The sequence below is a fragment of the Canis lupus genome, chromosome 12, assembly GCF_003254725.2.
Source record: "Canis lupus dingo isolate Sandy chromosome 12, ASM325472v2, whole genome shotgun sequence".
Taxonomy (NCBI): Eukaryota; Metazoa; Chordata; class Mammalia; order Carnivora; family Canidae; genus Canis; species Canis lupus.
In genome coordinates this window covers 62,700,461-62,721,990 of record NC_064254.1, presented here as the reverse complement: position 1 = coordinate 62,721,990, position 21,530 = coordinate 62,700,461, and the positions used below count along the sequence as shown (strand labels likewise).

The following is a 21,530-nucleotide window of genomic DNA, read 5'->3' as shown; positions in this document are numbered from 1 at the left end:
AATGTAATGACCCTCAGTATGGTGATGACCTTTCAGATACAACCCCAAAGGTATGAAACAGAAAAGTAACTGATAAGCTAGACTTCATTAAAATTAAAACCTTTTGCTCTTTGATAAAGAATTCAAAATATATATTCAAAATACATAAAGAACTCTTAGAACTCAATAATTTAAAAAAAACAAACAAACAACCCAACAACCCAATTTAAAAATGGGCTAAAGAGGGCAGCCCTGGTGGCTCAGCAGTTTAGCACCATCTTCGGCCCAGGGCCTGATCCTGGAGACCCAGGATCGAGTCCTGCGTCGGGCTCACTTCATGGAGCTTGCTTCTCCCTCTGCCAGTGTCTCTGCCTCTCTCTCTCTCTCTCAGGAATAAATAAATAAAATACTTAAAAAAAAAAAAGAGCTAAAGACTTAATGCACACCTCACCAAACAAGATACACAGATGTCAAATATGCATAAAAAAAGATGTTCAACATCACGTGGTATAAGAGAAATGCAAATTACAATACCTATCAGTAGAATGGGCAAAATCTGAAACAGTGACAACACCAAATACTAGTGAAGCTACAGTACAGGTCCTGGTACTCACTTCATTGCTAATGGGAATGCAGAATGGTACGGTCACTCTGGAAGTTTTAAACAGATTAAAACTAAACATACTCTCACCATGGGACTCAGCAACTGTGTCCTTTGGTATTTATTCAACGGAGCTGAAAACTTATGTTTACACAAAAACTTAGGAGATGGATACTAATATAGCATCTTTATTCATAACTGCCAAAACTTGGAAACAACCAAGATGTCCTTCAGTCTATGAATATATAAACTGTGGTATGTCCAGACTATGCAAATAAGCTATCAAGCCATGAAAAGATATGGAGGAAACGTAAGTGCACATTTCTAAATGAAAGAAACCAATCTGAAAAGTGTACATACTGTATGATTCAGATTCTATGCCTCTGTGTAAAAGGCAAAACTGCGGAGACAGTAAAGAAATTACTGTGGTTTCTAAGGATTGGGAGGAGTAGAAGATGAGGAGGGATAAACAGGTAGAGCATGGAGGATTTTTAGGGAAATGAAAATACTCTGTATGATACCATAACAATGGAGAGATGTTATTATACATTTGATCAAACCCACAGAACACCAAGAGTGAACCATAACATAATCTAAAGACTTTGGGGGTATTATAATGTGTCAATGTAGGTTCATCAATTGTAACAAATGTTACCACCTCTAGCAAGAGATGTTGATAATGGGCCCCAACCCACACCCACTCCCAGTTTTGGGGAGAAGGGAAGTTTAATTGCCAATGGTCAATGTAGGTTTTGTAGGTCAGTATAGTAGGTTTTGTAATGAAATATCCATAAAAACCAAAAAGGTCCGGTTTGGAGAGCTTCCAGGTTGGTGAAATTGTGGAGGTGCTGGGAGAATCATGTGCCTGGAGAGAGCATGGAAGAAGCTCTGTGCCCTTCCCACACAGCTTGCCCTGTGTATCTCTTTCACCTGGCTATTCCTGGGTTATATCCTTTTATAATAAAACAGTAACCCAGTAAATAAAATGTTTCTCCGTGTTCTGTGAGCAGCTCCAGCAAATTAATCAAACCCAAGGAGGAGGTCATTGGAACTTCTAATCTATAACCATCAGGGCAGAAGCACAAGTGACAAGTGGACTTGCAACTGCTGAGGGGGGGTGGGGGGCAGTCTGGTACTAAAGATCCTTTAACTTGTGGGATTTGATAATAACTCCAGGAAAACAGTGTCAGAACTGAGTTGAACTGTAGATTGAAGAATACCCAACTGGTATCAGAGTATTTGCTTGGTAATGTGGGAAAAAAAATTCACAAATTTGAATTGGAGTCAGTATTTTACAGAGCAACTACAACTCTCATACGTTGCTGGTAGGAATATAAAATGGTAGATCTACTTTGGATTAATCTGCAATTTCTAACAGAATTAAGTCTATAAGTGTTCTATGACCCAGCATTTCACTCCTAGTTATTTACGCAAGAAAAATCAAAACACATGTCCACTCAAACACTTGTAGGTAAACATTTATAACAGGTTTATCCATGGTAGCTAAAAACTAAAAACATCATAGTTAGCCTTCAGTAATAAAACAGATACGTAAATTGTGCTACCTACAATAGAATACTCTTAAGTAATAAAAAGGAATGAATTACTGGTAGACACATCATAATATTTGTCAAAAAGTTTAAAGGGTCTTTGATTTTTACTTCAAGTGCGAGATAAAAACTTATCCTGCTAGAATTTCACAGATGTTGGTAGAAAGCACAGCACTATTGAGGTCAGAGACAAAGGACAGTTTATTATCCAGAGCAATAACAGTGACAATCAGCATTTTTGTGCTGGTTCTACAAGTCCTTATTCCCACAGGGTAATAGGAAGAAGGTCAAAGGAAACCCACACACACTGTGTAGCATTACAAGAGGAGAACACTGACCTTAGGGAAGCTGAATTTTTCATAATGGGCAGTAAGCATGCTTGCCCTTTACTCTGGAAGGAAACACTATCTCTCTGTTCCAAGGCAGTGTGCTCTATCAACATCCCTGAAAAGGTAGCCTGGAACAAAGGAGAGCCACTGCCTCACTCACAAGACATGCAGCAATCTGAGAGAGCTGGGGAAAATTGTCTTCCAGCAATACTGAGTGAAAGCTTTATGCAAAAAGAGTACTCACTGTGTACTCCATTTGTTTGAATTTCTAGAATATACAAATCTAACCTATGGTAGGAAACACATCTAGAAGAATTGTTGCCTGTGGGTGGCCATGTGGACTGACTGAAGAGGGACATGAAGATCTTTCTGGAGTGATAATATTCAAGGTCTTGAGAGTGGTTCGGGTCACAAAATAGAGACATTTGTCAAAGTTATTGAAAGGTACGCTTACAATTCGTGCATTACATCATGTATTAATTTTACCTCAGAAAAGATATTGAACTCCAGTTAATCATATGCATGATAGAGGGTTTGGGGGGGGGGGTATACTGATATCTTAATTTCTTTTGAAATGCATCAAAAATATTAATTGATCCACAGAAACATAACAGGTATAGAGTTAATTAAAAAAACAAGTATAGGAAAAAATTCATTATACAATTTAGATATTGGATATAATAGTGTTCATTGTTAAAATTTTATTAACTTGTTTCAAATTTTTCATTTAAAATTATTGTAAAATATATCTTTGAGACAGAGATACTTTATAGGTGAGAAATATCTTGGTACACTTGACTTTTTTAAAAAGTAGTAAGTTGAAATTGAAGTTATCCTTATTATGTTTATAAAGCATCTGGTAAGACCAATGTGTTCATGGTACTATACTGGACATTACCAGCAAATTTCAGGAATTATATATTCTAGTGACTTACAACCTGACATTTTATATTATTTATATAATTAGAAAAGGGGAGAAAGTGAATGGCGGCGGGGGGAGAGAGGGAGGTGAATAAGAAATAATAAATAAACATGAATGGAGCTAAGAAAAATGAATGAACTTTCTATATTCATCTGCAGAGAAAATTTACAGAATTAACATCAGACTATACACTGCTGGGCTGATGCCTGAATCAGCAACACAGAGGAACACAGATCATGAAACTAAAGCAACAATTGATATGGAGATCCTGTTCTCCTTTTAAGCATCTTTTCTGGGGAATTATGCTTGATCTGTTCCTACCAGACAATTTCTACATTCTACTCGGGGGGTAATTTGGCTTTGAGAACAGTATGATAATATTCATTCTTTATTATAATGATCGGTGATGGGGATAAGTATAGGGAAGATGAATCAATGAGGAGTTTGTCTACTATCCATTTAGAGCGAAGCAAAAAATTAGTAACCTCTTAAATTGCATATATAATACAAAAGATTCTGAACTTGCCGTTTTGGTTTTATCCAACGCAAATATAAAATAAAAATGAAACAAAACACCAGAAACTCAGTTTTCCACCCCCATCTGAAGTCCTATGAAAGAGCAATTTTTTAAACTAAAAGTTTTCTTTTTTCTTTTTTCTCCTTTTTTAAAGTAAACTCCAGGGATGCCTGGGTGGCTCAGTGGTTGAGCGACTGCCTTTGGCACAGGGTGTGATCCCAAGTCCTTGGATCCACTCCCAAGTTGGGCTCCCTGCAGGGAGCCTGCTTCTCCCTCTATGTCTTTGCCTATCTCTGGGTCTCTCATGAATAAATGAATAAATTCTTTATAGATAAATAAACAAACTCCACACCCAGCATGGAGTTCAATGCAGGGCTTGAACTCACAACTCTAAGCTCAAGACCTGAGCTGAGAGCAAGAGTTGGACACTTAACTGACTGATCCATCCTAAACTAATTTTTTTTAAGATTTTATTTATTTATTCATGAAGAGAGAGATAGAGAGAGAGAGGCACAGACACAGGCATAGGGAGAAGCAGGCTCCATTTAGGGAGGCTGACATGGGACTCGATCCTGGATCTCCAGGATCACACCGCAGGCCAAAGACGGCGTTAAACTGCTGAGCCACCCAGCTGCCCCTAAATTTTATTTACAAATTTAAACCACTCTGGAGTTCAGAGAACTGCCTCACTGATTCTGAATTTCTACTTTTAAGTATATTTTCAAAGTGCCTTAAAATCTATGACATAAAAGTCATATACTCTAAATTAAGTCTATAGAAACCATAACGTTACTTGGCACCACTAAGTCTATAAATTTCACGTGTGTGTATGCAGATTTCTGAAGTTTCTACTGGTATCCTTCAATAAACATATTAAAACTCGTACTTTTGATTTATAGTAAAATAGTACAGTTCTGCATTGCTCTTTCATTAAAGGTTCTGGCTTGTTGATAGCCTCTTAGGAAAAAAAAAATCAAACAAGTGCAGTTACTACTAGGGTATGTGTGACAAACACAAATTGCGGCAAGACCCACGCACATAATATCATTGTCGGTTCTTTAATAACAAGTGAACCCGTAACATGCTTTGTTATAATACTTTGAGAGTTCTTAGCTGAATTATCAGGGTGCATGTGAAATGAAAATAACTACCTTTAAAGTTAGAATTTTCTGTTTCCTGACTAAAAGCAGGAGCATTTTAAAAACTGTGTTGAGTCATTAAACTCAGGGTAAAACAAGTTCCTTTATAATAATAACAATAAATTCTTCACTTGTTTATGCGTGAAGAGTGCCCAAAAATTTTGGGGACGTCTGGGTGGCTCAGCAGCTGAGCGTCCACCTTCGGCCCAGGGCATGATCCTAGTGTCCCGGGATCGAGTCCCACATCGGGCTCCCTGCAGGGAGCCTGCTTCTCCCTCTGCCTCTGTCTCTGCCTCTCTCTCTGGGTCTCTCATGAATAAATAAAATCTTAAAAAAAAAAAAAAAAACTTTTGTATAAAATCATCATATAAGAACAAGCAAATGTGACATTATTTGATGTTACGGTTCTTTTGAAAATAAAAATGTTTCAAACATACATGTGTTTCAAATAATGAAATTCAGAAAACTTTATATGGTTGCTGACAAAAGACAATGTCATTTTGAAGCATAAAGAATGAAAATAAAAACTTATTTTTAGTGTAAACTGAACTTAGTGGTTTAGTATATAAAATTATAGGATTAAAATTAACCTACTACATTGAATATGAGAGAAAAGCAGCATGGATAGGGAAAAAGCTTACTGATTTAGTCATGGTTTTTATAGTGTTACTAGGCTTATAAAGATAAAGTTACCAAGAAAATTAAAAACAAAGTTTGAACATAAAGCACAAAATAAAATATATGCAACTGAAATTTAGCTGACAAAAAGGTGCTGACATATTTGAAGTATTTTTTAATGACAACATAAAATAACATAATTTTTTAAAGATATATTTTTAAATATACATGTTCATTTTCAACCAAGAATTATCCCTTAAGATAGCTGAGGTATCTGGGCATTTAAATCCTCCTAAGTAAACATGTATAATTCAAGGGTGCAAGTACTTGTTAAATATTGCCAGTGATTCAACACAGAAACAAAAATGTCTTATAATTCTGTCAAGCTAGTGAATTTTTTTCTCAAAGAAATCACTATTGAGAAAAATAGTTTCCATCTCTTAAGCAATATTAGTGTTTTTATTTTCACTATATTTCTTGAACACAGTAATTTTCAACAAGTTGGAAGGGGTGAGTGGCAGTTTTTAAGTCATAGAGTGTTGAAGCTGGAAGGGAACTTACACTTCTTTTTCTTGAAGACACAAATACTGCGAAATTCACTAAAATAACAAGAACATAAAGAAACTATAGAATGTGCATAAGTGGAATGCCATTGTGGTAGCCATTATAGATGTTAACAATATACTGGTTGTCTTCTCCTTCAGGGCAAATAGTAGGCTTGTACTTCACTATTGCATTTTCAATTAGGCATGGCCATGTGACTTGCTTTGGCTAATGAAATGTGAGTGTAAATGGTGTGGACACTTGTGTAGAAGCTTTTAGAGATAGTACACAATCTGCCATATTCCCCTTTCCAGCCTCAACAATTCTAGAAGCAAGTTTCATAATGGAGCCTCCGTTTGTTTGAGTCCCAAAATAACCATGAGCAGAATGTACTGCAGACCACACTGTACATGCAGTTTGAGAGAGAGAAAACTTTCACTATGTATGCTACTGAAAATTTGAGATTGCTTATTGTCAAACATAACCTAGACTGTCATGGGTGTTACAGAAAAGAATCAAAAAGTGAGTTGTGGCTATACCCAAAACTTAAAATATCTGGCATTATCTTATAAGTTGGTAAGGGGATGGAAAACTATGCTGGATAGCAATCCATGCTATCTGACATCAATGCATTTTAGTAAAACTGACACATAAGAAAAGAAGATGTCTCAGTCACTCTTCAAACTGGACAGCCAAGAATCACCAGACACTTCAAATTGAAGAAAAGAGCCAAAACAAGCAACAGAGAAAAGAGCCTGGAGGAAATAAGACAGTGAAGGGAGAAGAAATCTTTAGAAACTATTTGTAAATAATACATTGAGATAGATAAAAAGATTAGACTGCATCCATGAAACCACTCTGGATTCTCCTGAAAACAAGAAAGAGCTCTTGAAAATTGAATATATGATTAGAAAAAAATCAATAAAAGTGTTAGAAAATTGACTTGCTTATCACTTGCTTATCCCAAAGAGAATACAAGGCAAAAAATGATGAGTAAAAGTGAAAGGCTTAAAATAAATACAGCATCCACCAGTACAATGGCAGATTGTATACTATCTCTAAGAAATAATTAAGGAAGAAGGCTTTATTGAGAATAGTTCTGAGAACACAAGTTTTCCCACTAAAAAGATCAGATCACTTAAAAAATTAATTTAAAAACCCTACACATTGGGACGCCTGGGTGGCTCAGTGGTTGAGCGTCTGCCTTTGACTCAGGGTGTGATCCTGAGGTTCTGGGATGGAGTCCTACATCCGGCTCCCTGCACGGAGCCTGTTTCTCTCTCTACCTATGTCTCTGCCTCTCTTTCTGTGTTTCTCATGAATAAATAAATAAAAATCTTAAAAAAAAAAAAACCCTACATATTACTGTAAAACCTCAGAACAACCAATGTTTGGTGGGGGAAAGGGGACCTAATAGCTTCTAAAGAGAATGGGAAAAAACAAAACAAAACAAAACGATGGGCTATTATGAAAAGGAGTAAGAACCAGGATAGAATCTGACTTCGCAACAATTAACACTATAATAGAAAAAAACACTTTCAAATCTGATGAAAATGCATTTCTATATGAATTCTATACATAGCCAAACTATCAGAGTCTTGAAAATTTTACCTCCTTAGTACTCCTTCACTTAAGAAGCAGTTTCAGGTTGGGGGATGGGGTAACTGGGTGACGGGCATTAAGAAGGGCACATGATGTGATGAACACTGGGTGTTATACTCTATGTTCACAAACTGAATTTAAATTTAAAAAATTAAAAAGAAAAAATAAAATTAAAAAGAAAAGCGGCAGTTTCAGGAGGCGTTTCATCAAAACACAGGAAAAAAACAAGGATGAAGACATGAGATCCAAAAATAGTAAAGAAGCAAAGGGAATTCCCAAGATGAGAGTAAAGGACAGCATGGGTACAACAAAGTTTATACTGGAGCAAGAATGTGGCAAGCTCTAGGAGATCCAAGAAGGGGGGTGGGGGGGAAGAGGCGGTATAAAAGATAATAAATCATCTTTTTTTTAAGTTTTAATTTTAATTCCAGGTAGTTAACATAGTGTTATATTAATTTCAGGTGTACAATATAAGGATTCAATACTTCCGTACATAACCCTGTGCTCATCACAACAAACGTACTCCTAAATCCCCATTACCTGTTTAACCTATCCATCCATCCACCTCCCCTCTGGTTCCCATCAATTTGTTCTCTATACTTGAAAGTCTGTTTCCTGGTTTGCCTCTCTTTTTCCCCTTTGCTCATTCACTTTGTTTCTTAAATTCTATATATGAGTGAAATCATATGATACCTGTCTTTTTTGGACTATTTAGTATTATGCTCTCTAGCTCTGTATCATTGCAAATGGCAAGATTTCATTCTTTTTTTATGGCTGAGTAATAGTCGATTGTATGTATACACCACATCTTAGCCATCCATCAGTTGGTGGAGACCTGGGCTGTTTCCATAGTTTGGCTGTTGTAGATAATGCTGCTATAAACACTGCAGTGAGTGTATCCCTTTGAATCAGTACTTTTGTATTCTTTAGGTAAATACCTAGTAGTTTATGAAACTTGACAGTAAATACCAGAAGAAACAGCTAGACAATTTCACTTTGGCTTCCTGTATAAAAAAAGAAAGCAGACATGAGAAGGAAAGGGCATTGATTTGCTTTTCCCTTTGTCCTTTTAAGTCTTAAAGAACTATCTGATTTATTAACCATTTGATTTTTTTTAAACTATTACTTTGATAAAACTAAATTTAAAAAACAAAATTAGACAGGGAGAGAGCTATCTAAACTCACCATTTCTATTGCCTCCTGATCCATTTATTCCCTAGTCCTTGGTAGAGTGACTTCTGTACCAAATTCTGAAGAAATGTTCTAAGATTAATTAACCTTAGACTTCTTTGGAAAGGCAAATTCTTTGGACTCTCCAGTCTTTTATTTGTCAGCTCTATAGTGCTTGACATTAACTAACTACTCTCTCACTGCTCTTGGCATCTGGGATGCTAAGGCCTAATTTTCTTCCTTATGCCTATACTCAGTCCCCCTCAGTTACATTCTAAAGCTGGTCTTCCTGACTTTTAAATTATCGTTTCCAGGGTGCCTGGGTGGCTCAAGTTGTTGAGCACCTGCCTATGGCTTAGGTTGTGATCCCAGGGCCCGGGGATCGAGTCCTGCATCAGGCTCCCTGGAGGGAGCCTGCTTCTCCCTCTGCCTATGTCTCTTGCCTCTCTCTGTGTATCTCTCATGAATAAATATTTAAAATCTTTTAAAAAAATTATCATTCATTAATGTTCCACATTGGCCTTCTCACTAGATCGGCTTTCCTTGGGGAGATATTTTCTATATTCCCTTTTCAACTACTACTTATATAACTTCCATTTAGGTATCTTTAGTACAAACTTCTCTACTGGGCTCTAGTCTCATATATCTAACTGCATACTACGTATTTCCATATGACTCTCCCTCGTGTTCTAAAAGTGAACGAATCCATATCCTCCACTACTACTAGTGAACACATATAGTGCTTACATGCCAGAAATTATTCTAAGCATTTTACATAATTTACTTATGTCTAAATGAAGCTAATGAAGTGAAGAGGATTAAAGGTACCAACTTCCAGTTGTAAAAGAAATAAGTCACAGAGATGAAAAGTACTGCCTGGGGAATACAGTCAATAATATTGTAATAATGTTGCATGGTGACCATACTTACTGTAGGGAGCACTGAATAATGTATAGAATTGTCGAATCATTGTCATACACTTGAAATATAGCACTGCATGTCAACTATACTTCAATAGCAAATGTTTTTTAATGAAGCTAATGAAGGAAATTAAGGCACAAGAGACGAAGGAACACATCCATGCCCATAAAGCTAGTAAAGAGAAAAGCTAGGATTTTAAACCAGGCAGTTTGGAGTTAGGAGTGTAGCCTCCTAAATACACTGTATTACCTCACTAGTCAGTTCCTCTTAATGTATTTCTTACCTAGTGAAAAGTCACCATCATCTGTTCTTTTACTTGAGACATACATCTCCCATCTTCCTCAATCCCACATCAACCAGTTACCAATTAATACTCATTTTACTTCCTTAACATGTATAGAATCTGCTCCCTTGTTTCCATTTTCCTAATACAATCCTTCATTATTTCTCACTTAACCTGGAAAAAATAGCTTCCTATGGTCTCTTTGCTTTTTTTTTTTTAATTGGAGTTCAATTGGTCTCTGCTTTTAATCAATTCTCCACATTGCTGCTAGAGTGAATGTCCTGAAGCAAAGATTTACTCCTTCTCTCTCCATATGTTCATATTATCCTGCTCATAAATACAGGCTTTAAAGTTTTCAATATTTCCCACAGTGCTCAGCATGAAGTTTAAACTCTGAATCCTTTATTTTCTAGTCTTTGACTCAATTCTCAGGCTTACTTCTCACCATACTCTCCTCTAGGTTTTAGCTATAGACCTCACATACCAGGGTCTCTGTGCATACTATTCATCCTCCTTGGAATTCCCTTCCATTATTGTCTTCTCTACCATAGCCAAGTGTCTTGTCTGCTTTTATAGCATGTGGTACACATTCATAACAAACCTTATACTCGTTACTGTTATAATCTGTTTACCCATCTGAATTGGCTGCAAGCTCTAGAAGATCATAACACATCACTTCATCCAACAGGAAACTGAGGCATTATATAACCCTATTCAATGCCATACAACTAGTGATCAGAGGAAATGATATCTAAATTCAGATCCGCATGACCTCAAAGCTAATCAAGATCTTTATGCAGAAGGAATGAACATGATGAAAGCATATTTTATGATACGTTGCTACAACTTAAGACCAACAGGATCCTCATATTCCTGGGTAGTGGTTTAGTGGTTTCTACAGCTAAATGTTCTGTCTTAAAATAATTGTGAATAAGAGCAGGATTCTCTTAGCAGCTTCATCACACCTTCTCTTTCTCTTTGTATTATCTCTTCCATTCGAAACCATAGGTCTTTTATAAAAGTTGTATTAGAAAACAAATAACAGCAATTAACTGTTACAAAAAGAGATTTTAAAAAATATTTTATTTAAACCTACAATTTAGAGATGAAAAAATTAAATCCCAAATTAACTTTGGTAAGTTAAATGCCAAAAATCTTAAGGCAACAGAAGTAAAAATAAACAAATAAGATTTCATCAAACAAAAAAGCTTCTGCATAAGGATACCTGGGTGGCTCAGTGGTTGAGCGTCTGCCTTGGGCTAAGGTCATGATCTCAGAGTCCCAGGATCAAGTCCCACATCGGGCTCCCTGCATGGAGCCTGCTTCTCCCTCTGCCTATGTCTCTGCCTCTCATGAATAAATAATAATAAAAAAAAACATAAATAAAAAGCTTCTGCATAACAAAAAATGCACACACATAGAAACAAAACAAAGACAAAATCCAAAAACAATCATCAAAATGAAATGGTAACCTACTGAATGGGAGAAAATATTTGCAAATCATGTATCTGATAAGGGGCTAATTCCAACATATACAAAGAATTCATACAACTCGGCTGCAAAAAACAATCCAGTTGAAAAATGGATAGAGGATCTAAATAGACATTTTCCCAAGGAGACATACAGATGACCTAGAGATATGTGAAAAGGTGTTTAATATCACTTATCACCAGGGAAATGCAAATCAATACAAAAATGAAATATCACCTATCTGTCAGAATGGCTGTATCAAAAAGACAAGAGATAACAAGTGTTGGTGAGGATGTGGAAAAAAGTGAACCCTTGTGCATTGTTGGAAGGAATGTAAGTAAACAGGTGCAGCCACTATGGAAACCAGTATGGAGGGTCCTCAAAAATTTTTAAATGCATCTACCATATGATCCAGAAATTCCACTTCTGGGTATTTACTAGGAAAAAATGAAAACATTAATTCGAAAAGATATATCCACCCTCATGTTTACTCCAACATTATTTACAATAGGGAAGATACTGGAAACAACCTAACTGACAAATAAATGTATAAAGAAAATGTGACATATATCATATGTTTATTTATATATACATACGTGTGTGTGTGTGTATATATATCCATATATATGGAACATATTATTGAGCCATAAAAAAGAATAAAATCTTACTATCTGAAACAACATGGATGGACCTTGAGGGCATTATGCTAAGTAAAATAAGTCAGATAAGAAAAGATAAATGCAGCAATCTCACTTACATGTGGAATCTTAAAAAAACAAACAAAACCCGAAGCTCACAGAGAAAAGACTAGTAGTTGTCAGAGGCAGGGGTGGGAAGGGTGAAATGAGTGAAGGGTGTCAAAAAGTATTTCCAGGGGTGCCTGGGGAGCTCAGTTGATTAAATGTCCAACTCTTAGTTTTCAGCTCAGGTTGTGATCTCAGGATCCTAAGATTGAGACCTGAGTCAGGCTCCACACCCAGCAAGGAGTCTGCTTGGGATTCTCTCACCCTCCTTCTACCTCTGCCCCTTTCCAATCCCTGAGCTCTCTCTCTAAAATAAATAAATACACCTTTTTTTTTAAAAAGTATTTCCAGTTATAAGTTTTCAGTTACAAGATAGATTTCCAGTTATAAATAAGTCACAGAAGGAAAATGCCCAAAGTCTTATAACTAGTCTTATAATTAGCAAGGCTGGGACAAGATCATATTTCCTGTATTGAAGGTAAGTGTTCTTTTGTTGTTTTTGTTTTTAAAGATTTTATTTCTTGGAACGCCTGAGTGACTCAGCAGTTGTATGCCTTCGGCTCAGGGTGTGATCCTGGGTCCAGGGATCGAGTCCCACAGTGGGCTCCCTGTAAGGAGCCTGCTTCTCCCTCTGTCTATGTCTCTGCTTCTCTCTGTGTGTGTCTCTCAATGAATAAATAAATAAAATATTTTTTTAAAAAAAGTTAGCGGGATCCCTGGGTGGCTCAGTGGTTTGGCGCCTCCCTTAGGCCCAGGGCATGATCCTGGAGATCGGGGATCGAGTCCTAAATCGGGCTCCCTGCATGGAGCCTGCTTCTCCCCCTGCCTGTGTTGTGTCTCTGCCTCTCTCTCATTCTGGGTCTCTCATGAATAAATAAATTAAATCTTTAAAAACAAAAAGTTAGCTAACTTGCAAATCTGTCATTATAACATACTGTCAAAATTATAAGGACAACCTCTGACCAACTTGTAAAAAACATGGTTCTCTTCATTAAACTTACACTTTAAAAAACATGGGTGAGGCAACATCAATGACTCCTCTAAAGATATATCTATCTATCTCCTCTAAAGGAGTACAGACCAATAGAATGTTATGCAATGGATAGAAATGATCTACATTTGCACTGTCCAGGGTGGTAGCTAATAAGTAGCCACATGTAACTAATGAGCATTTAAGATACTGTTAGCCCAACTGAGGACCCAAATATTTTATTTAATTTTTGTTAATTTAAATTTCAACAGCCACAGAGGCTAATGACTACCATCTTGGATACACAAGAGTTATGTCATAAAGATCTGAGAGGTAGTTTGCAAAGAAGATTTGGAAATAGATTATATCTCTATAGTGTTCAGTGCAACTACTGTAAAACAATTAACAGAGTAATGACTATGAGATATTTCATTATTTTGAAATGTTTTTATTAACTCCATGACTACCTTCATCTTGCAATCTGTGTATCAGGGCAGGATATTACATGCCATAGTGGAAAACCTTTATGGTGGGTGCAGGATTGGGCAAAGAATGAACAAACCCTCCTCCTCTAAAAAAATTAGAGAATCTCTTCAAGTGCCCAGCCTGCTCCAATGATCACAGAAGGGTCACAAAGCCCCAGGGGATCTTTCCAGGCATGAAACAAGTTCCACAACTCAGCTCTAATTCTTTCACTGGATAAATCACTGGATACATGTAAGATAAGGTCCCACCAAGTAACATATTTTACATTACTACAAATTGTACCAAATAACCAAAAAGAAAAGAAACACATGTAGTTTTAGGCAAGGGCCTCTTTAATTGATGGCTACATATGGATTTATGGGCCACATATGGATTTTCTAATATTTAAATACTTGTCTAAAAAATTATCTTTCAGCTAGGGATATGGATTTTCTAATGTCAAGAAAAATGTGGAGAAATCATTTTATTCATAGGGATATCATAATATTTCCCTGATTAGGTTATCACCTTTTAGTAATACTGTTTGAATTTCTATATTTTCATTAGCACACTTCCCTATACTTATTTTTTCCTGTATTCTCCATCCATTTGTTTAGCATACTTCATTGCCCTTGTTAAAAATTCTTCCTTTCTCTTACACAACCCTTTTCCCTTAGAATCTTTCTAACCCTCATCAAACCTAAACGGTATTTTGTAAATGAACTCTCTGCTGTTGAAAAAAAGCACATGACATAGGGATTACTGGTCTCTAAATGCACTCGCTTCCCTCCTAGCTTATCCACCTAGCTCTGTGAAGACCCAGAGGGTCATAGGTAAGAGAATATGTGGATGGCTCACCCCAATCAGTTACTACCATAAATAAGTCAAGCATAAATCTTGCTGACAGTAGGAAGTCTGGACCAGGAAATAATACCAAAAGAAATGCCATCTTCAAGTATAAAATCCTATGATTTGTGTACGTTCCAAGGGCAAATGATTTCTATGTGTTCCAGCGGCACAGCATAAATATATATATCCATATGTGTGTGGTACTCAGCTTGCTTAAAAACATAGTAACTCAGGGCCAGGGCTACCACAAACAGGTTTCTGAAAGAAAAAAATTTTTAAGGTGTTTATTTATTTATTCTCAGATCTGAACCGGCTTTACTCCATTTCTCCTCTGTCCTTACTCCCAGCATTGTGAAGGCAGGAGAAGGTACATGGTGATCCCCACCCTAGGATCCTGAATCACAGTTTAACTAACAATAAATACTTGTTGGAAATGTGTTTTAAAAAGAAAACTAAACAAAAGGTAAAAATCACCTGAAATTCCATCATATCACTGTTGCTTTTTTTTTTTTTTTTTTTACAATTGTTACCCTTATTACCATAAACTTCGATTTCTCATATGCCCCACCCTTTCTCGGGGCACACTCTCATTTGAAACTTCTATATTTTTTTTTTTTTTTTTTTTTTTTTTTTTTTTTTAAATTTTTATTTATTTATGATAGTCACACAGAGAGAGAGAGAGAGGCAGAGACACAGGCAGAGGGAGAAGCCGGCTCCATGCACCGGGAGCCCGACGTGGGATTCGATCCCGGGTCTCCAGGATCGCGCCCTGGGCCAAAGGCAGGCGCCAAACCGCTGCGCCACCCAGGGATCCCTGAAACTTCTATATTAAGAGACAAAGCTGCTCTGGTTGAGCAGAATGGAGTTGTGCTCAGCCTCCCCCTCTTCCAGTGGTCCTCAAAGTATCTCCAAGGAAATCAAAGACACTTCCGAATACTATTTAACTAGCTACGTTTAAAACCATCATTTAGGGGATACCTGGATGGCTCACCGGTTTACTGCTTGCCTTCCCCCAGGGTGTGATCTTGGGGACCTGGGATTGAGTCCCACATCAGGCTCCCTGCATGGAGCCTGCTTCTCCTCTGTGTGTCTCTGCCTCTCTCTCTGTGTCTCTCATGAATAAATAAATAAAATCTTTTTAAAAAAAAAGTAAAATAAAAACATCATTTAAAAAAATAGGCTACTTTACATGATGTTTTATTTATTTATTTTAAGATTTTATTTATTTATTCATGAGAGACATAGAAAGAGACAGAGATATAGGCAGAGGGAGAAGCAGACTCCCTGTGGGGAGCCTGATGTGGGACCCAATCCCAGGACCCCAGGAACATGACCTGAGCCAAAGGCAGATGCTCAACCATTGAGCCACCCAGGCACCCTGATGTGTATAATTTAATTATCTAATCATAAACGTTTAGTTGTTTCCAATTCTTTGTTTTTATTAAAAGTGCTGTGATAAAAATCTTTGTGTACATCCATCCCTATTCACGGGTTTTTGATGTATATTGCTAAATTACAGTGTAGAAACTTGCATCAGTATGTATCTTTGCCGGAGGTATATGAGACTATTTCTCTGCAACTTCCACATCAGGTATTATTAAAATAACAATAGTAACTTGCCAAACTCTCATCTATTAAATATTGCTTTAAACTTGTATTTCTTGGTGGAAGGGGAGGAGGGCAGGGGGTGGGGGTGAATGGGTGATGGGCACTGAGGGGGGCACTTGACAGGATGAGCACTGGGTGTTATTCTGTATGTTGGCAAATTGAACACCGATAAAAAATAAATTTATTATTTAAAAAAAAACTTGTATTTCTTTAGTTTCTGTATTTACACTTTTGTGAATTTCTATGTTCCTGTTCTTTGCCTATTTTCAACAAAGATGTTTGCTTTTCTTACTAATTCACGTCTTCTTTATCCTGCAAGGACATTAACTCTTTGTCTATGTGCTGTAAATAATTTTCTTACTTTGCACTCTGCCTTTCAATTTCCTAACAAGTTTCTACAAGTGATTTAAGCCTGATTAACGATACAAATACTTAATGTGAATAAGACCCATACATATTTAATTTACACATAATGGACTCCCTTCACTTAAATGTCTGAGACTCTGATGTGTAAATAAATTGTCCTTTATAAAATGAAAATATATTTGGAACAAATGATTTCAATCATTATATAAACAGCCACAACTACTTTTATAAGTAATAGGTAATCTGTATATAAAATGACTTTAAAGTGTCAGCATCAGAGAATGATTAATGATACTGGATTCTAAGAGGAAATGAATGAGCAAGAAGAAATTAATTTTTTATACATGCAGTTGTAACATGAGACAGCTATTAAGTTGTAGAGAGAAAGCAGTTAAATATAAATGGTGAAGGTCAAAAAATTTTTTTAAATCACAATAACTTGATTATTATCTAGATTTTAACAATTCATTAAACTATTATGCTAACAGTAAAAATTAGGTGAAGTAAATTAATCTAATCCTAAATTACCTGGGTATATGTTCATTGTTAAGTATGTTCCCTGTTAAAATTTAACATTAAAAAATCTAAATAAAATGATAAAATGTTAGAGAATTTTACATCCCTCTTTCAGCTGCACTTTATGCTTTAAGAATAAATGTAGTCTTAGGATTTCAATTATATGATAGGTTGACGTCTGCTACAATGAACTTCAGTCATTTCTAGGTTTTTCCCTTATGGAGTTTTATAATATGAAACACTTCTTAAAATTATAGGTCATGAATTAGATGTGTTAATTTTAATATTCTGTTATAGTGTGGTTTGATTGTATCACACATCCTATCTAAAACTATTCTATATATTATGAAAACAAATTAGGTATAGTATACCTTTTAACTTGTACAGTGTAAAAAGGTTTAAAACAGTCTTTCAACAATCAGGCTTCTCCAATAATAGAACTTTTCTCTCCTTAGTTTATTACAGTATATAAATAAGACAGGTTTTTTCCAAAGGCATCTAAAGAAGACAACCTTATCAAACAGACACAAGGGAATAAATTAAGGATGAAAGGCTAGTGCTTCTTCCGATGAGCTCCCCCAACACTAATGGGAATGCACGCATCTTAAACCCGGAAGTATCAGCCTTCACTAATGCTCTGAGACTAATTTTTATAGGATGTGAAGCCAGCCACATGCAGATTATAAATTCTGATTTCAACATGAGTATGAACATCTTGTCACTAGCAAAATTCTACCCTCATTATTATTTTCTAATTTAAAAAAAATTCTTTTTAAGATTTTATTTTTAAGTCATCTCTACAGCCAACATGAGGAGCTTGAACCCACAACCTCAAGAACAAGAGCTGCATGCTCTACCAAGTGAACCAGCTAGGTGCCCCTCATCCTTATTTTCTACCACTGTCACCAAATGTCAAAACTTCAACCTAAAAATACTTACCATTTTAACAATCAGGTAGGCATATTTTGTGGCTTTCAGGATATCTTGTAGCAATAATGTTGGTAGGTATTAAAACTCTTGTTGATATTTTATTATACTAAAGCATCCAACTGAGATACTATGTAAATAGATCACAGTTCAATTATGTCAGTTTCAGGATTCAAAATTTTTTATTCTTCTCTTCCCTTACTCCATCTCACCAGTAATAGATGCTTGTTAATTCTTTCCTCCCAAATGTCTGTTATATCCTTTATATTACTGCTTTTCCTATTCTAAGAAACAGCCTCACATGCAACTATTGAAATGATCCTCTTCAAACAAGGCAAAAACACAGAATAAAGTGTACAATGGTACTTAAAGCAAATATTTTTTAAAGTTCAGAATACAAAATAGTAATTGTAATAATGTAAGAAAATATATGGACAAATAGTTTTAAGGAAAACATTTTGAGTTAAAGAGAAGGCAAAATGTTTATTAAAATTATTTTTAGGGATCCCTGGGTGGCGCAGCGGTTTGGCGCCTGCCTTTGGCCCAGGGCGCGATTCTGGAGACCCAGGATCGAATCCCACATCGGGCTCCCGGTGCATGGAGCCTGCTTCTCCCTCTGTCTATGTCTCTGCCTCTCTCTCTCTCTCTGTGACTATCATAAATAAATAAAAATTTTTAAAAAATGTTTTAAAATTATTTTTAGATATTTAGTAATTTTAAAAAGCCAATTGTATTGTCCATAAACACTACTGCCATCATACCATAATCTGGTTCAAAATCTACCTAAACTATATTCAAAGTTGATCATTTAAAAATCATTAACATGGGGCATCTGGGTGGCTCAGTCAGAAGGGCGTCCAATTCTTCATTTTGGGTCAGGTCATGACCTCACAAGTCGCGGGATGGAGCCCCACGTCAGGCTCCATGTTCAGCAGGGAGTCTGCTTGAAGATTCTCTCCCTCTGCCCCTTCCCCCCCCCAAAATAAGCTTAAAATAAAAGAAAGTCACCAGTTGGTCTCTCCTCTCCTTATATTTCCATCCTTCTGAAGTTCCTTTAATTATCATCCTTCCTATATCCCAACTGCAAACTTACAAGAGCCTAGAGCACTTCTAACACCACCTGACCTTTGTCTCTGCCCACCAAGCCTTTGCTGAATTCTCTTATCACTGTTAAGAGACTAAGCAAGACAAAAGGAGCTCTGGACAGTCAGGGGTTGGACTGTCACTATCAGTCAGAAATCAAGTAATAATTCATATTCTTCCTTTTCTCTCACCCCCCACAACTAAGAGTTTACCAAGTCTTGAATATTTCTGATATTCTTCTTAACATCTCTCATCTTCCAGTTATATCTGCCATTACTACCTTAGTTAAGGCTCTCTTTAGCTCTCCCGAACTGGTTCTCCCACTTCTCTCTCAAATCTATCCTCAACAGAGCACTGTAGCAGAAACCATCTAAAGTAACAATCTGTTCAAATTAGTTCCCTCCTTTAAATTCTTCAATGACTGAAAAAAATCCATTACAGTCCTTTAATGGCTCCCCAGTGCCAATAAGCTAAAGGCCAAACCTTCTACCTCTTCCAACTCCTCAATTGACTCTCTCATGCTGTCCCCTCACCCTTTAGACATACCCAATGATCTAAAGTGTCCTTAAAACATGCCAGGCTTTGGGAATGACGCTCCCTCTGTTGAGAATCATTTCCTCTAGATGGCTGACAAACACTCTGCTTTTGTAAGCTCAGCTTAATATTCACCTCGTATAAAATATTTTTAACACTTTGACAAATCCAGAATAACTTCCTTTCAGATTCCAATGTACAAGTTTTCCTGACAGCATCTAAATCACTTTAATATATTTTTGCATTTACATTTTTTTCTCCCATTTTGTACTGGCAAGGTCCTTGAAGACAGGACCCATGATTTTAAAGATTCTTTTTTTACTTTTTTATTTTTAGTTTTTTTAAATTTTTATTTATGATAGTCACACACAGAGAGAGAGGCAGAGACACAGGCAGAGGGAGAAGCAGGCTCCATGCACCAGGAGCCCCACGTGGGATTCGATCCTGGGTCTCCCGGATCGCACCCTGGGCCAAAGGCAGGCGCCAAACCGCTGCGCCACCCAGGGATCCCAGATTCTTTTTTTATTATTATTCATGAAAGACACGGAGAGGGAAAGAGGCAGAGACACAGGCAAAGGGAGAAGCAGGCTCCATGCAGGGAGCCCGATGTAGGACTAGATCCTGGGTCTCCAGGATCACTGCCTGGGCCAAAGGCGGCACTAAACTGCTGAGCCACCCAGGCCGCTCAGGACCCATGATTTAATACAACTTGTACCCTAAGTAACTAGCACTATGCCTGGAACAAAACAGAACTAAATGAACGAGTTAAATAAATAAACTGATTTGCTGATTCACAGCAAAAGAAAAATTTTATTTTGCTATGAATCTTTACCTAAGTAAGTTTAAAAGCAAGGAATATTTCTATCAAGCAGAGGTGTAATTTTTAATGACAAAAGCTTCTTCATAAAATGCTGCAAGAGGGCAGCCCGGGTAGCTCAGCGGTTTAGCACCACCTTCAGCCGAGGGTGGTGACCGGAGACCCGGGATCAAGTCCCACGTTAGGGGATTTAGGCTCCCTGCATGGAGCATGCTTCTCCCTCTGCCTATCTCTCTCTCTCTCTCTCTCTCTCTCTCTCTGTCTCTAATATAAAATTTTTTTAAAAATAAAATATTAATAAAATGCTACAAGAAAGAGTAACTCTATAAGAAGATCAGTTTACTGCTCTCAGAATTGCTACTTATACTGGTGCTCATAAGAAATAAATAAGATTTAAGATCCTACTTTTAAATCCTGAAACAAACTAAACAATGGCTATTTATTCAAGAGTAAAAGTAATCATAAGAATGCTAATATAAACATGTAAAATCAGGGACTTAAAAGTGAAAGAGAATTATTTTAAAGCTTTAAAAATAAAATGAAGACAACTTTATAATCTCAGGGTACAAACTGATATGACCAATGTAGAATTAGCATTTCTTAAATTGAAAATACCCATGTTACAACTCAAAAATTCTATTTCTAGGTTATATACTCTAGAAAAACTCTTGCATATGTGTACCTGAAATCTTGCAGGAGAATGTTCAGTGCAGTATTGTTTACCATAGCAAGAACATTTAAAAATCAATTGATCAACAATAATAATTGAATACAGCATATTCCTATGATAATTCCATGGGACACTAATTATGGATATATGAATATCCATATATGAATATAGACTAACTATAGCTATATTCAATAACATAATCTTAAAATATTAAGCACAAAAATCAATTCTGAAAGTCAATATAATAAAGAATGTTTTAATTAATTTTTAATTTACCTTTAACGCATATAAATGGGGAAACTAGTGTGACTATTAGGTTAAGAGTTTCTTTTTCTTTT

The 21,530-nt window shown here is 36.4% G+C and overlaps 1 protein-coding gene across 5 annotated transcripts in view; it reads right to left on the bottom strand.

Moving 5' to 3' along the window:
- The window catches only part of LIN28B (lin-28 homolog B), a 123,484-nt gene that overhangs the window by 65,067 nt on the left and 36,887 nt on the right, over positions 1–21,530 (bottom strand). The window lies entirely within an intron of this gene.